This window comes from Thamnophis sirtalis, unplaced genomic scaffold (genome assembly GCF_051295495.1).
Source record: "Thamnophis sirtalis isolate CommonGarterSnake01/CBP01778 unplaced genomic scaffold, rThaSir2_p1.2 scaffold_1, whole genome shotgun sequence".
NCBI lineage: Eukaryota > Metazoa > Chordata > Lepidosauria > Squamata > Natricidae > Thamnophis > Thamnophis sirtalis.
Window position 1 is genome coordinate 145,737,321 of NW_028261381.1, and position 15,862 is coordinate 145,753,182.

The following is a 15,862-nucleotide window of genomic DNA, read 5'->3' on the forward strand; positions in this document are numbered from 1 at the left end:
GTAGGTAGATATTTCCAGGTATATTTATCCATGTGCTGGAGAAGGAAACGGCTGACAATCTGCAGACTTTGTTTCTGCTGGCACAGCACTTGATCAATGTAATTCTCATCAATCAGTTAAAGAGCTTTCCAAAAGGAAAAAAAAAGTTTTTGCACTCTGCAAACCTCCCAAAAATGGCCTATATTTTTGTGAAAACGGGCTCTTTTTTTTAAAAAAAAGGCATGAATAGCCTTGGGGGGGCTTGCAGAGTGCTCCTCGGGGGGGGGGGGGGCAAAAACAAGCAAAAACTGGCCCGTTTTTTGTCAAAGAAATTGCATTCATAGCCTTAGGGAGGTTTATAGAGTGCTGCTGGGGGCTGGGGGCATCCCCCAGCCCCCAGCAGCCTCCCCAAAACCTCCCAAAAACGGCCCATTTTTTGCTCACTTCTGCCCTTCCCAGCCCCCAGGAGCTCTCTGAAAGCCTCCATAAGGCTATGCATGGCCATTTTGGTGAAGTGGGTGGGGCTTCTGGAGGCAAAAAATGCTGTATTCGATTTATAAGATGTACCCAGATTTTTAGGAAAAAAGGTCTGTCTTATACAGGAATGAAAATAATTCCAAATCCTTTGTTTAGAAACAATCGGAGCAATATAAAATAGCAATATTTTCATATGGTTACATCATTGCATATAATTATGTATATTAAGAAAGTTAAAAATGGGAGTCAAAGCCTCAAAGAGTATTATTTTAATACCAATTTTAATACAAAAGGAACAAAGCTTGATTACACATAAAAACACCTGTATCTCCCAAGTAATAACACATACAATGAATACCTTTAAAAATACTATCAAATCATGAAGAATATTTGATTTATTTATTTGTAAAATTTATTATGCACCTATCCTATCTCACGATAATTGAGTGGCTTACAATATTCAAAGATAAAACTACATAAAACCTAATAATATGTATACAATACTAAAATATTTTCTAATATTTTATCCTAAATTGTACTTTTGCTAAAAGGGGAAGTACAACAGGTGGATATAGGCAATAATGGGATCCTCAACAAAAAATTAACAAGAAACTCTCTTATCCTAAAATCCAGCTGTTGTGCCTATCATGCAATTCCATAAATTAATTCTTAAAGGCCAGACAGATCAAGGCCAATTATAATTTTGGAGGAAAGGCTGTTCCATATGGTAAGTGTTGCAACATAAAAGCCATGTCTCCAGGGTCCCAGAAGATGACACAGTTTAATTGATGGGACCTGGAGCATGTTAGATCCATTGATTCTTATAAGATGGGGTAAAGATTACCGGAGACAGATAATGCTGCAAATATCCAGATTCTGTGCTATGAAAGTGACCACCAGCATTTTGAACTGCACACAAAAACTCACTGGTAACCAAGTACAATAGCAATATTCACAGGGATACTGAAATGAACACAGAAATACTTGAGTTGCTGCATTTAGGTCAATTATAGCTTATTGTAGTTTTCTCATATGATATAATACTATTGCTGATAGTTGCCTGGGTTTATAATAGTAGTGCTGATAGTTGCCATTGCGCAGGTATTTATTTATAAGGGGGAAATGTCCGGCCTAAATGCAATTTTTAAAGTTGGATTTTCTTCCTTGTAGAATACTGTGAAGCTGTTACCATGGCAACATCACTGTGCTGTACCGTGGAAGCCATTTTACAGCAGTATAATAGAAGCCATTTTAAGGCACAACAGGCTGTATCATAACAGAACACACACCTCAAGGGATATCAGGGGTGTCTCTCTCTCTCACACACACACACAGTGTTGTTCCCAGGGAGTAAGTCATCTGTGTACCAAGTTTGGTTGAAATTGCTTGAGGTGTTCCAGAGTTATGCTAGAACACACACACACACACACACAAACACACACACACACACACTGTATGTATGTATGTGTGTTTGTGTATGTGTGTGTGTGTATGTATGTATGTGTATGTATATATATATATATATATATATATATATATATATATATATGTGTGTGTGTGTGTGTGTGTGTGTGTGTGTGTGTGTGTGCACGCGCGCGTGTGTGTGTTGTATTTGTGCTGATAAATAAATAAAGGGAGACTAGTATAGATCTATTTCAAGCTATTTAGCTCTGATCAGCTAGCCATACCCTTACTGATATTCGAACCTGTGCTGTATTGCATCTTAGGCAGATGTCTCAACCATTAAGCCACAGATCCTCCTCCTTATCAGCTTAAGTCAGGGAGGGAGGTATATATTTAGTGTCACAACCCCTGGTATGCCCCAATTATGGGAGGAAGCTAACTGCTTCCATTCTCTGTCCATCGGCTCGTCACAAGAGACCATCCAGACAGAAAGCCCAATATTTTACTGTTGCCTTTGTTAATAAAAAATAATAAAACACACACACGAATGCATGCACGCACACACACACACACACACACAGACACACACACACACACACACACACAGAGAGAGAGAGAGAGAGAGAGAGAGAGAGAGAGAGAGAGAGAGAGAGAGAGAGAGAGATGAAAAGTAGATTACATGAGAGGTAATTAGGCATGAGTGATTGTGAGTAGAGCCCATCCAAACCAAGAATGGGTAAAGGATTGATTTGTGCAAAGGCTATAGTTACCACAGGAGCCTAATCAATGTATTACAACCCCTCCAGAACTGGTAAAAATTCTATGGATCTTGGTGCAGCCCAAATTCATAGCAATTCAATCTTGCTAAGATTTAGCCTAAGACTGTTCATCTTCATTCATACTTGCACAAGTTCCATATGCTCAAAAAGAATGTTGATGGTATTATCTTCATGACTCAGTTGAGATGTGTGATTATACATAAGAATCTAGAATCCTGTTTCTGAAAGCAATTTCCATATGCATTGCTTAATTTTATTTTCTTCATCCTTTTATTCCTTTACAGTTTTATTCCTCCTGTTCCAGGAGTTTAAAGCCGAGGTTCACAGTTTTTCTCTCCTGGTTTCTTATCCCAAGAACAATGGGAGGTAGGTCAGATATAGCAACTGATTGAAAGCAGCCGAGTGAGCTTCATAGATGAAAATAGATGTGGATTTTCCCAGTCCACGCCCAATACTATGTCATGAGTGGAAGGTAGGAGAGTGATACAAAACCCTGGGGACTAAAACTTGTATGTCTACATGCATGCAGATGGTGAAGATTGCTTGGAATTCTGTCTGGCACCAAGAAACAGGACCATATATTAAGTTGCAGTTCAAAAGGTTTATTGCTCAAATATATGCACAAGAATCTAATAAACTAAAGTTCAACACTAAATTGGTGCCAGATAAGGGTCAATGGAATTCAAGAAAGGTTGAATTTTCACCATTTGTGGGAACGTAAGGTAATGTAATGACTCTAAGCTGCTGATGTGCTTAACTCCAACCCTGAACTTTGCCTGCTCTTCTCATACAGATTCTTCTGCAAGGGGATATATTTTATGCCAGAAATGGTGCTGAAGGAGACGTGTAATATATCTGTCGGTTGTGGAGTGGCATCTTCTATTTGCAAATCAATTACAAATGAAAACAGAAAGTGCAAATTATCTCAGCCATCTGGCTCTTAATGCATGCCCATTGTTATGCTCAAACTGTCATGGTAATAAAACAGCATATTAGTTGCAAACAAGTTTAGATAAATTCTAGTGATTCAGACTGAATTCTTGTTTCTAGGGCATGTTCTTAGGGTATCAAGGACGTCTAAAATTAGAAAAAGTGTGATGAATACTGTAAATCCACAATTAAAAAAAGAAAACTAGAAAACAATGAAAAGCAAATCATTTGCTAGCAAATATCAAATTCTGGAATAATATGCATATAAATCTCTAGGAAGGTAGTTTTTGGTATCTAGCATTTTTTTCATCAGAAATTTTTAATGAAGAGACTCACCAGGTAAGATACAAGTGGGCAAGAATTGCATATTATTTATAATATTTAAAACATACAAAGAAAGTGTAGTACAAATTTTTACAGGTAGAACTAATCTATGTTAACTCTTAAAAGAAGACAAGATTAAGAAATAGGAATCCTACTGATTCTTGGAATGTACTTTAATGAAGTTAGGGTGGGTAATCTTTCAATTTATACCTGAAACAGTAAAGCTGGATTTGTTTATGACTTTATTTTTCATACTTTCTACTTTTCCAGGATTCTGTTATCTTATCTGTTATGGTGTTACATTTTCCTGACATTCTTTAACAGACTGTGAAGAAAAAAAAGTACAGCAAATAAGTATCACCTTGGAAATACTTTGGCAGTGAAGAGTTTTCACATAATAAAGTGGAGAGAAGCACATGGCCATTTTTACATCTTAAAATAAACCTACTAACTAATACTAAAACTATGAATCCACCTAAAGAGTAGTCAAATTTATTTGTTGCTAAAACAAAGCAACAATGAATAGCAAACATAAGTTAATAATCATTTCACTTTCTTTTTCTTTTAACTGTTTGATTCTACGCTGTACAGTTGTTTCTATGGTTTATTGTGAACCATAAGTAAAGAATTTGATTTGAATTGAATGCTTTCCAGTAAGATAAAGTGCAGGCTAATTTATTAGCCTTAGCTGCAGCAGACACAATATTTCCTTTTACTCTAATGGAACAATTTTGGCACAATTTGTTCAATCTGCAACCAGTTGAACCAAAAACCACTTTTAATCTAAGAACTCTCAAGTTCTATTCAAGCTAGATTTTCTAATTTAGGAAAAAAACCTTCAAGTCAACATATTCTGCTTTTGTCATTAGCTCAAAAATAAATGTAATATATCGATACAATCAGAATGTGACTCTGCTATCAACTTACAACATCCCCAGCACAAGTTGTAATTTGCATCTCTCTCTCTCTCTCTCTCTCTCTCTCTCTCTCTCTCTCTCTCTCTCTCTCTCTCTGTGTGTGTGTGTGTGTGTGTGTGTGTGTGTGTGTGTGTTCCTCACCCACAGATAATTTACTGTGTAAGGGAAATTGGTTTATATTTTTCATTGTGGACTTATTTATATTTTTGGGCACTATAGTGCGAAATATGTAGAGACTTTTTTTATTACTTCAGCAAATGATTAACCCTGCATTTTATATACAATTACCTGGTTTGATTGATTGCCCATAAGGGAATAGATCTGCCAAATGGGGAAAAAATCCCTAAAAATAAGGGCTAATCTCGTTTCTTTTGAAAGAAAGAGGAAAAGAGCATTTATGAACACAGCTGTTCCCGCCATCCCACTGTGTCTACATCTAAGCTACAAAGATTAGTATTGCTATATTAGTTTAATTGTCATCACTTTTCTCAGAATGTCTTGAGAATCTTAATTTAAAAGAGCCAAGGTGGCGCAGTGGTTAAAAGCAGCACTGCAGGCTACTGCTAGATCAGCAGGTCAGCGGTTCAAATCCCACCGGCTCAGGGTTGACTCAGCCTTCCATCCTTCCGAGGTGGGTAAAATGAGGACCCAGATTGTTGGGGGCAATATGCTGACTCTCTGTAAACCGCTTAGAGAGGCCTGAAAGGCCTATGAAGCGGTATATAAGTCTACTGCTATTGCTATTGCTATTGCTATTAATTTGCTAAGATGCTGGGAACTTTTTTTTTTTAATAAACATAGTTTGCTTCAATCAAAGAATTACAATTCTGAGGCTTCCATGGGAAGGCAGAATGGTCTGTAAATAAAATTATATTTCAGAGTTGAGTTGAAATGTCCTCCACCTTTTTGTAATCCTGTTTGTGGGTGGCAAAATGTAAGGTGACCAGATTTTCAGATTGGAAAAGAGGGACACCCTTGACCGGGGGGGGGGGGGGGGGAGGGGCTTGATTAAAAAAAATTTTTTTTGTCAAAAGGTCACCCCAGGACACTGAAACCAGCATAAATACGAATCTGTTGCCAAACAAAATTTTGATCACGTGACCATGAGGATGCTGCAACGGTCACTAAGTGTGAAAAATTGTCTCAACGGTCGCTAAGTGTGAAAAATGGTCTCAACGGTCGCTAAGTGTGAAAAATGGTCATCAGTCACTTTTTTCAATGCCATTATAACTTTGGTCACTAAATGTTTTTCCCCTCCTCGAGACTCCTCACTTCTTCCTTCATTCCTCTTGCTTATCTACCTTCACCTTATCTGTCTTCTGCTCTTTCCCTCTCTTCCTTCCTTCCTCCCTCCTTCCATCCTCTTCTTTCCTCACTCACTCCCTTCCTCCTTTTTTCTCTTCCTTCCTCCTTCCATTCTTTATACGATATAAAATTCAATGAGGGTGAAACACACCAAATCTGGCAAAGCTGCCTTGCACCAACCTGGCCTGCCCATAGAATAGCAGCCACTTTGAGACACATAAACCTGGTCTGAACATATTGCATCACAAAGATTTGCAAAGATCACATTTGCAAAAAGGAACATTTCTTGTAGTAAATACATTTTATAAACAATTTAAAAGTAAAAATCCCCCCAAAATAATAAAAAAGGTATTCTATAAATAAAAGAAATCCTTAAAAACCATTGTTAAGTATTACACCAGCAATAATTTATACTGTCACCATTTCAAACTATCATCAGAAATACGAATCCGTTGCCAAACATCAACATTTTGATCGCGTAACCATGAAGATGCCACAACGGTCGCTAAGTGTGAAAATGGTCGCTAAGTGTGAAAAATGGTCATCAGTCACTTTTTTCAATGCCATTGTATCTTCCTGATTATTAAAAGTGCAAATTCACTCAGTGTCAATCATGACTCCTGAGTCCATTTCAAAGTATTGTGCATAGAAATTTTAAAAATGGCTTGTTTCAATTTATTTTGGATAGAATCTTTTTTTAAATAGTCTAAGACAATTTAAAAAAAGAATCAACACAGAATACCACTATTTTAAAAAATCATATGCACAATAAATAAAATATTATTTTAAAATACATTGAGCCTATACTCCTTACAGTAAATGACTCATCTGGAAACAAGCCAATAGCATTTTTTGTGCTTTCAAATTTACAGATGTTCCAAAATCAGCTTAAAGTCCAAATATTTAAAGACCACCCCCCCTCAAAGCTATCTTACCAGAGCTTTAAATATCTTCTGGGGAGGCCCTGTAATCCCATTCATGACAAAGGTAGGGCTTTCTCAGGAGGAAGGTTTCAGCTGGTGCCCATCCTTTGGAAACCTCCTCCAGAGCAGGGAGCCCTAACCTGCTGTCCATTCAGGAAGGCTGTACAAATTATTCTGTCTTCTAGAGCCATTGGGATTTAATATAGTTTTATCACTGGATTTTCTTTTTATTGTTTTTGTGGAATTGTTACAATGATTTTATAATAATATAATTTTATTTGGCATTTTTGTTGCTGTAAACTGCTGAAAGCCCCTGATAGAATACAAATTATTTAATAATAAATTTAAAAAGCTGGATACAACATATGAAAACATTGCAAACTATTGTTCAAGATAATTTGAGAAAAGGGAATCATTCACCAAGAGTGCTAATAACTACTGCTAAGTTATATAGCAAATCAGATACTAAGGCCTAATGCCACAGAGGGGAGAAAAATTCATAAGTTTTCAAGATTTCCTGCACTGCTTCAAACATATACACTTAATACCAATGAATCCACAGCTATTATTTGATACAAGAAGATGGGTATGGAGAACGGAAAGAAATTTAAATTAATAAAAAAGATGCCACTGAAATCATCTGTTTTAAATTATAATCCCTCTTCCTGACAGTGGATCAATAAAAAAAGATTATGCCCAATTCAAACTGGAAAAATACATTTAGCTCAAAAAAATAAGATCGTCATGGTGATGAAAGAACATGGCAAGTATCCCTAGGAATTATTTGTCTCTCCAGGCAAATAAGGAAATACCTGTTGCTCTGGTCTTTAATGCAATTCTTGCTTAAGGCAGAGCCCTCCCCCGAAAAAATGCTTCTGCCGGGCTGCGAGAGCCACGTGGAAGTTGTCTGCACAGCTGAAAAAAGGACTGTTTGCTGGGCTGGGAGGAGGAGACAGCCCCCTGCCTTCTTGCCTATGAGCCAAGGTGGCGCAGTGGTTAAATGCAGCACTGCAGGCTACTGCTAGATGAGCAGGTCAGCGGTTCAAATCTCACCGGCTCAGGGTTGACTCAGCCTTCCATCCTTCCGAGGTGGGTAAAATGAGGACCCAGATTGTTGGGGGCAATATGCTGACTCTCTGTAAACCGCTTAGAGAGGCCTGAAAGGCCTATGAAGCGGTATATAAGTCTACTGCTATTGCTATTGCTATTGCTATTCTCCCCCTTTGGCTTTGCGGAGTTCACAGCCAGCACGGGCGGCAAGTCTGGATGGAACCACGTGGAAGTTCTCTGCGCGACCGGCAGCCGCTTTTTACTCCCGAGTAAAATTTTTACTTGGGAGTAAATTTTACTCCCGAGTAAAATTTTTACTCGGGAGTAAGTAAAATTTACTCCCGAGTAAAATTTTTTACAAAACATGATTTATTTTACTCACCACCAGTAAGCGCAGCTGCAACCCCAACAAGAAAGACAAAATAAAATGGAGACTCGCCCATGCGTCCTCAGCTAAGGAGGTTGGCCAGCTCACTGATTGGCTGGAGTCCAGCCAATCAAATCAGTGAGCAGCAGGCTGGGCTGGCTTAAATTTGTAGGTAGCATAGAACAGAACGATGAGCCAGCCCAGCAGCTGATGGGCGGGAGCTGCAAGCGCCAAAAAAAGCGTGCCTTTTAAAAAAGCGGGCGGGACGCGGGAAAATGCATCAAAAAGTGGGGGTGTCCCGCCAAAAGCGTTATGTCTGGTCACCTTACAAAACGGTGTGTGTATAAGTGGGGAAACTTTTCTACATCTTTTGAATAGGGCTATGAACAATATTTTGATAGACAGGGAAAAGTTTAATAAAACTGCCTGAAAATACCCTTGGTTGGTATCCCTTTTTCTTTTCCCAAAGTCTGGAAAGTGACATGACATGGTTCAGGCAAACCGGTAGCTCTGTCGATCACTGAGAGCGAACCAGTTCACTGCGAAGGGCCTGCCCACCTAAACTTACCTATATCCTTTCAGCTGATTAGCACAGCAGAACAGATTGCCGTGCCTCAGCTGTGTTACTCCCCAAGAAGTAATGTGAAAGGTAGGTGGTGGGATTCAAACTTTTTACTACCTGTTCTATGTGTGTGGCTTGGTGGGCCTGGTTTGGTAGGCATGGCAGGGGAAGGATACTGTAAAATCCCCATTCCTTTCCAATCAGCTGGGACTCTGGAGAGGAGGCAGAGAATATCTGGGGCTGGGGCCAGTCAGAGGTGGTATTTACCGATTCTCTGAACTACTAAAAAATTCCGCTACTGGTTCTCCAGAACTGGTCAGAACTTGCTGATGGAAAGTAGGTTTTGGTAAAACTGTGCATGCAAAACATGTGATCATCAAACTGATTGTTAAACCAGCAGGATTCCACCATTGAAACATATGAAGTCCTTTCAGGTGGGGCTCCAGGTTCTCTTTAGAAAACTCATCAGAGCAACATGGCCTCATTGTCATTGCTTCTTGGGATAAGAGAAAGAGAAAGAGCAGCTGCTGGAGGAAATTCTTGGTAAGCTCTGTAAAATTTTCCCGTCATTTCCCCAGAGGGTGATCACCCTATTTTTTTCTCTCTTTAACTCAGTGCATACCAGCCAATACAATACTTCTGTGAGAAATTCAGTCTAGCAAACTAATATGGAGTGATTACTACGGGAATGGAATGGTTACTACTCTAATCTTGTCACAAAGACCTTCCAAAGGGTAGGATCCCAAGAAAAATACCGGGGCCCTGCTAAGCCTGAACAAGCTCTTAGGAATCTCAAGACTGATTCTTGAATATAATATGATTTTCACCCTCCAAAACACCTTCTGCATTTCTAGGTCACTAGAATTATAATGGACTAACTTACAGCAAGAAAAGAACACCCAAAAGTGCTTTTCCAAAAGGCAACTGGATTTCCTTTGTTTTTGCTTGAAGACGTTTCATTTCTCATCCAAGAAGCTTTTTCAGTTCTTTATGATCTGGATGAATGAGAATCTCCATAGACAAGAGAAGGAACCTATGATATCAAACATGTTGTTTAGTTACAACTCTCAGTCACTCCAACTAGCATGGTCATTAGTGAAGGTTTTCTATGAAGGATTTCTCCATTTCTCTCTAGCACCAAAATAATAAATATTTAGCTGAAGTTTGCAGGAAAATAACATTCAAGTGAATTGCAAAATGAAACAGGAATGGTTTTTTTCTTGTAGGCTGCCATGCATCTTTCTGTCCACTTCTGGTCAAATTTATTTTAAATGGAATGACATTGAAATGAATGGATGCTAAAATTACATAAATGCATATACACGCACACACACACACACACACCTCTTTCTAGAGGAAGAGAAATTAAATATACCATTTAAGTAAGTCTTTATTCACTTCCTAAGTAGCAAAAGAGAGACAATAGATCATCTGGTCTGGCTTTTGCATCTTTTCTCTTGATGAATTTGGCCCAAGCCTAAAATTGAAAAGAAATCCTGTTTTTCTTATTGGAGACAAATCTAGCAAGCAGGAAGCATATGTTGCGCTTGGGACCACATGCTGGGGAGTGGGAGCTGGAGGCTCTCACATCAATCAGTTAACTTCAAACAATACCTCCATTCACAGGGGACGGGGAGGTTGCGCCATTAAAGTCAGCCAGAGGAGGTCTCTAATGCCATTTGGCAGCCCCAGAGAGCAGCAGAACATCCATCTGACAAAGTTGCCACAAGCAACAAGCATAATAAGACCAACAACAATAAGGATAATAATAAAAATAATAGTAATAAAAGCTAGTGGTGGGCTAAGTGGGGAAGCCTGGAGGGGAAAATAGATAATCAATAGGCCAGATATCAATTTGCGTTTCACTCAGTGTAAAATGTATTGACGAGGCAGAGAAAGGAGAGACTGCCATGGGGAGCCTTAAAGGTTTACCATGAAATCTTTAACACTATTTGGCTAATGTGATCTTGGCAATAATTACACAGCTTGGAAAACTTGGTGTTTATTTATTTCTCCCTCCAAAGGGCAGCATGGGGAGTATTGATTGGTATTAGAAATGATAATGAGGTTATTTTGTGTGTCGGCAGAATGACTTAAACTGTTTGCCTGCTCCTAATAAATCAGAGCTCCAGACGAGATGCACTGACTTCAATTTTGAATAGCCTGCTTTCTCTTTCTCTCCCCATTTTAGTCTTAAAATTGTTTCTGTCTAGAATATGGTAATTTTTTTAAAAAAAGAATGTGGGCTCAGATTGTCTTTACCAAAACAATATCAATACTTACATGTGTAGGAAGAATAAAAAAATAACAATCCAACCAGAGTTCTTCTGATTTTACATTCCAATAAGCATTTTGGTTTGGAATCCATAGAAATATTAAATATGGGCATTCGGTCCATAAGCTTTGTACAGTTGATGAATAAGCTGTGACTTCCTAACAATGGAAGGAAATTCCTCCTTACTAATCTTATATGTCAAAACTGGATATTATTAAATATGGAAATGGATAAAATCCAATATCTAATTTCCACCCTGGCTTTTTCTCTTTTCTTCCCTTGAGATGCAAAAAACCAAGAATTCATTTTGAGGATGCATAAGAAGAAGACAGAACTACATGTTCCAAATCCTATCAAAGGATACATTTTCTACTAAAAAAGTTAAATAGTTAGATTCTACCAATGATAGCATGTCTGATAATCTCTCATTCAAATGAAATCAATGTCAGACCTGATACCATCTTTTCCCTTTTAGGTTTTAGGTCTGCCACACTTTCTACTGTGGGAAAGTAGGAGGGGAGGATTATACAAACTTGGGTGATATGTAGCCATAATATAATTCTTCCAAAGTCATCTTTGTCTCTGCAACTGGCCGGAAATGGATGTGTGGAATCTGTCACCATGGCAGTGGAAGATTGGACCATGTGATGGACTTGTGGGTGTTGGGGCAGGGTGGGAAAACCTGGAAGCTTTCAGATTTGGGTTTTCTCAGATGTGCCAACATGGCTCTTTTAATAAATTGCAACTTTGAGGAACTGCTTGTCTTGGAGTGTGATTTGTTTGAGGATGCTATTTGGAACCCTGACAATCAAATAGTTCCAAACCTGATCCTTAGTATAAATATCAAGGACTTTACTGTTCATGGGCCTCCAAAGTACCTCCCATAAAGTAACATATCACCAGTTTCTAGGCTGACATAAGGATGCTGAGGTTCACCACCAGCTTCTATTGAGATCTATCCTCAGCATCTGGGCCAGGGATATGATTCATTACAATTTAAAATTATCTAGTTGAACCCGGTTGTGAATCTGCTGAGGACTTTTCAGTGTTGATTAAAACAGGAAATGCTGTTAAATACAGTCAGTGGTGGCCTTGGAGTTTTTGGAGCCTTGGGTGAGAGTTTCATTGCCTCTCTACTGGGAAATTAGATTTTTTATAATTATAATCAATTTATCAGTTCTAATACATTGGTTTTTATTCAAAATTTTCTCATCATGTAACTTCATGATAAAGCTTTGTCATATCCATCCATCCCTCTCCCTCTCCTTCTCCTTCTCCCTCTCCCTCTCTGTCTCTCCCTCCCCTCCCTCCCTCCACCTGAAGTTCATAAAGGCACACAAAGTGATTACCTAATGACATGATTATCATTTTAAGTTTAAGTTTAATTTTATTTATAGGCCGCCCAATCCCGAAGGACTCTGGGCGGCTTACAGAAGGGAAAAGAAAGAAAATTAAAGAAATTTTTGGTTGTAGTTGACTGAAAAGAAACTATTTGAACCTTCTGAGATGAAAGACCACAGATAACTTAAACGATCTCTCAAAAGTGCAATTGGTACTAACACAATGAAAAAAAAAGTGAAGTATAGCTCACTTGCATGTATATCTTTAAAACTGTAGTTGAAGACAAGCCAGTGCCAAGGCTTCAAGTTGATTATATAAACAATTTATCTTCCTCAATATGCAAAGATACAGTTTGCAACCTTCTAGTAGTTTCTACTAAAAAGAGGTGGTATCAGATGACTTCCTAAAAAGAGGTGGTATCAGATGCACAAATCTATTGGTGCATCTGCAGATGGCAAACTGACCAGCAAACTGTTCACCTGTGTTTCCTATTTTACATAATATTCTCTTGCTCTTGTTTTGAACAAATGATTGACTACCTCCATTTACTGTGGTGTCCCAGTGGTTAAGAGTGCAGTATTGCAGGCTGCTTCTACTGGTTACCAGCTGCCTGCAATTTGGCAGTTCGAATCTTGGTTCAAGATTGACTCAGCCTTCCATCCTTCCGAGAATGGTAAAATGAGAGCCCAGACTGTTGGGGGCTATATGCTGAGTCTATAAACCACTTAGAGAGGGCTGTAAAGCCCTGTGAAGTGGCATATAAGTCTAAGCGCTATTGCTATTGCGACCTGCATTTGGGAGATTTAAACAAGAAAGAACAAGGTTCTCTCATCACTGCAAATATGTCTGCAGTTGAGAAATGTGTATAATTTCATAGGCTGATCATTAACACTCGATGTGATATTGCAATTCCAAATGCAGAAGAAAGGGGCACCCTCTTTTTCTCTCAAACATTATCTCCTTTGCACTTTTCAACAGACCATTAATTATAAGTCTTCATAACCTATTATTCTTCCACCAGATATTCAGGGCATTCTGAAATTCTGCTTAGTTATTTTCCTTAATGGGAAGCTTGTCAAAAGTCTTCTGAAAACTCAAGTAGATTACTCATCCACCCACTCCTTTTAAGTGGCTATTTAATGAATTCATTTAATGAGTCTTTATAAAAGATGTGGACAGGTTAGAAAGGCAGTGATTTCTCTCGTGCTAAAGCTGTGCTGGTCATTCCCAATTATTCCAATAGAGCAGTGGTGAGTTCCGGATCCCATTGCAACTGGCCCAGCACAGTCCACCACATGAACGCACACAGCGCCCATGCACACACGTGCAGCAGGTGCATGCGTCCTTACCTCTTGTGACAGTCTGCAACACTTCAGCTGCTAGGCGGAGCATTGCTCAGGCACCGTACTCTCCATGCCCATAAGCACTGAAGAACTCAAATACAGGTAAGAACAGCAACACATGTGCACATGGGCAGCATGCACATGCGTCCTTACATCCTGTGATGCTCCAGCTGCTCGGCGGAGTGTTGCTCAGGTGCCGTACACTCCATGCGCATAAGCACCAAAGAGCTCAAATACAAGTAAGGATGGCCGGCAGGCAGGTGGGCCCTCCGGAGCACCATACCGGAACAGTACGTGATATTCCTGGCAGGCACCGGTACTGCAACCCACCACTGCAATAGAGTTTTCTTTCTAAATTGTCATTTTGATTAGCAACCCTCCCCTCCCCCATTTTAAACCCAAAATATCAAATGGAGCCTTGGGCGATCAGGCCAAACAATCTTCTCAGGGCAGAGCTATTTTAAGCATCTTTTAACACAGGATGTATCCTTTAGCAATTGATATTTAGGGAAACATGGCCACTGATGGAGAACCTATTTTAGCAAGCAATTGATAAGACTCATAACCGACCTAATCCTTTTTACAAATCTCATCTTGGTGTGAAGACTTTGCTACAAGGGGTCACAGTGAATTCTCTAAGTTGATTATGCAACATGTAAAGAGGCAATTTCCTTGCTGCTGACTTAGAAAGCCATCTCATTTTGGACCTTAAACCCTGAAATCAGCTGGTTTTAGAATCCAAATTACTGCAGACCCATATTAATTCAACATAAACCTCAGAAAGAAAGCAATTTTCAGTGTGGGTTACTCAAGGGTGTGAGCATAGGACTGCACCATACATTCTGAAAATGAGTCTGCATTAAGCAAATGAACACCAACTGATGTAATTTCTTTTTAATATTCTTTTCATTTGTATATTATTTTTATGTTTGTATATTATTTCTCTACTTCCTCTACTTAGCTATTAGAGTGCTTTACACGAAATAACAGGTATCAAAATCCCATTTAAATCTATTTTATGTGAAGGAAAATTATAGAGAAAGATGCTTTCAAGAAATCAAATACTGGGCTTTGTGCAATCCCTGAAATAAAATAAAATAAATTCTAACCAACAAACACAGCCAACACACTATTCCACCTTGGGCTAAGCAACATTATGCAGAGTGCAGAAAGGAAATAAGAAATAGTATGCTAATGATACTAAAGGCAGGAGGTAAGAAAAAGGAAAGAAAGCAAAATAACAGCAAAATCTCATGTTCATCAAATATTTTCACTGTAGTTTTCTGTTCTTGAAGACAATCTATGCTTCCACCATGTGGGTGCACTGCTGCGTACATTGTCTTATGCTGCCTACATTTCTTCCCTCCCTCTTTCTGAGGATCTCAAGACTCCATCCAACCTCCGCTTTCTCAGTCATCCTTATTCTTTTGACCCTTTCACTCTTCCTTTATACAGTTGCTTTCCAATTTAATCCCTGGTCCTCTTCTCTGTATGCTCACGCTACCTCAATGTTCTTTTCATGCTGATCCTTCACTTTTGTATTCACTTCATGGGTGCCTGTGGAGGAAGGCTACATGGCCAGAATGAAGAAGGCAACACTGCAGCACATAAACCCTGCCTTTTTGTATGTGTGCTATGATGTCTATGCATATCCCCAAGGGTTGGAGTTTGTGGGAAATGTAGCAACACCGCCTTTTAATGAAAGCAACAAACTCCTGTGGAGACCACATTTATTCTTGACCTCCTTATACATTCTGTTTTACCACACTTCTGAAGATCCCCATTCCATAGCATTACTTTTATGTTTAGCATGATATACCCATCCCTCATTTTTGTATAACAAAATGGATAGAAAGACTCTTATACTCAGCAATATTCACTTCTTT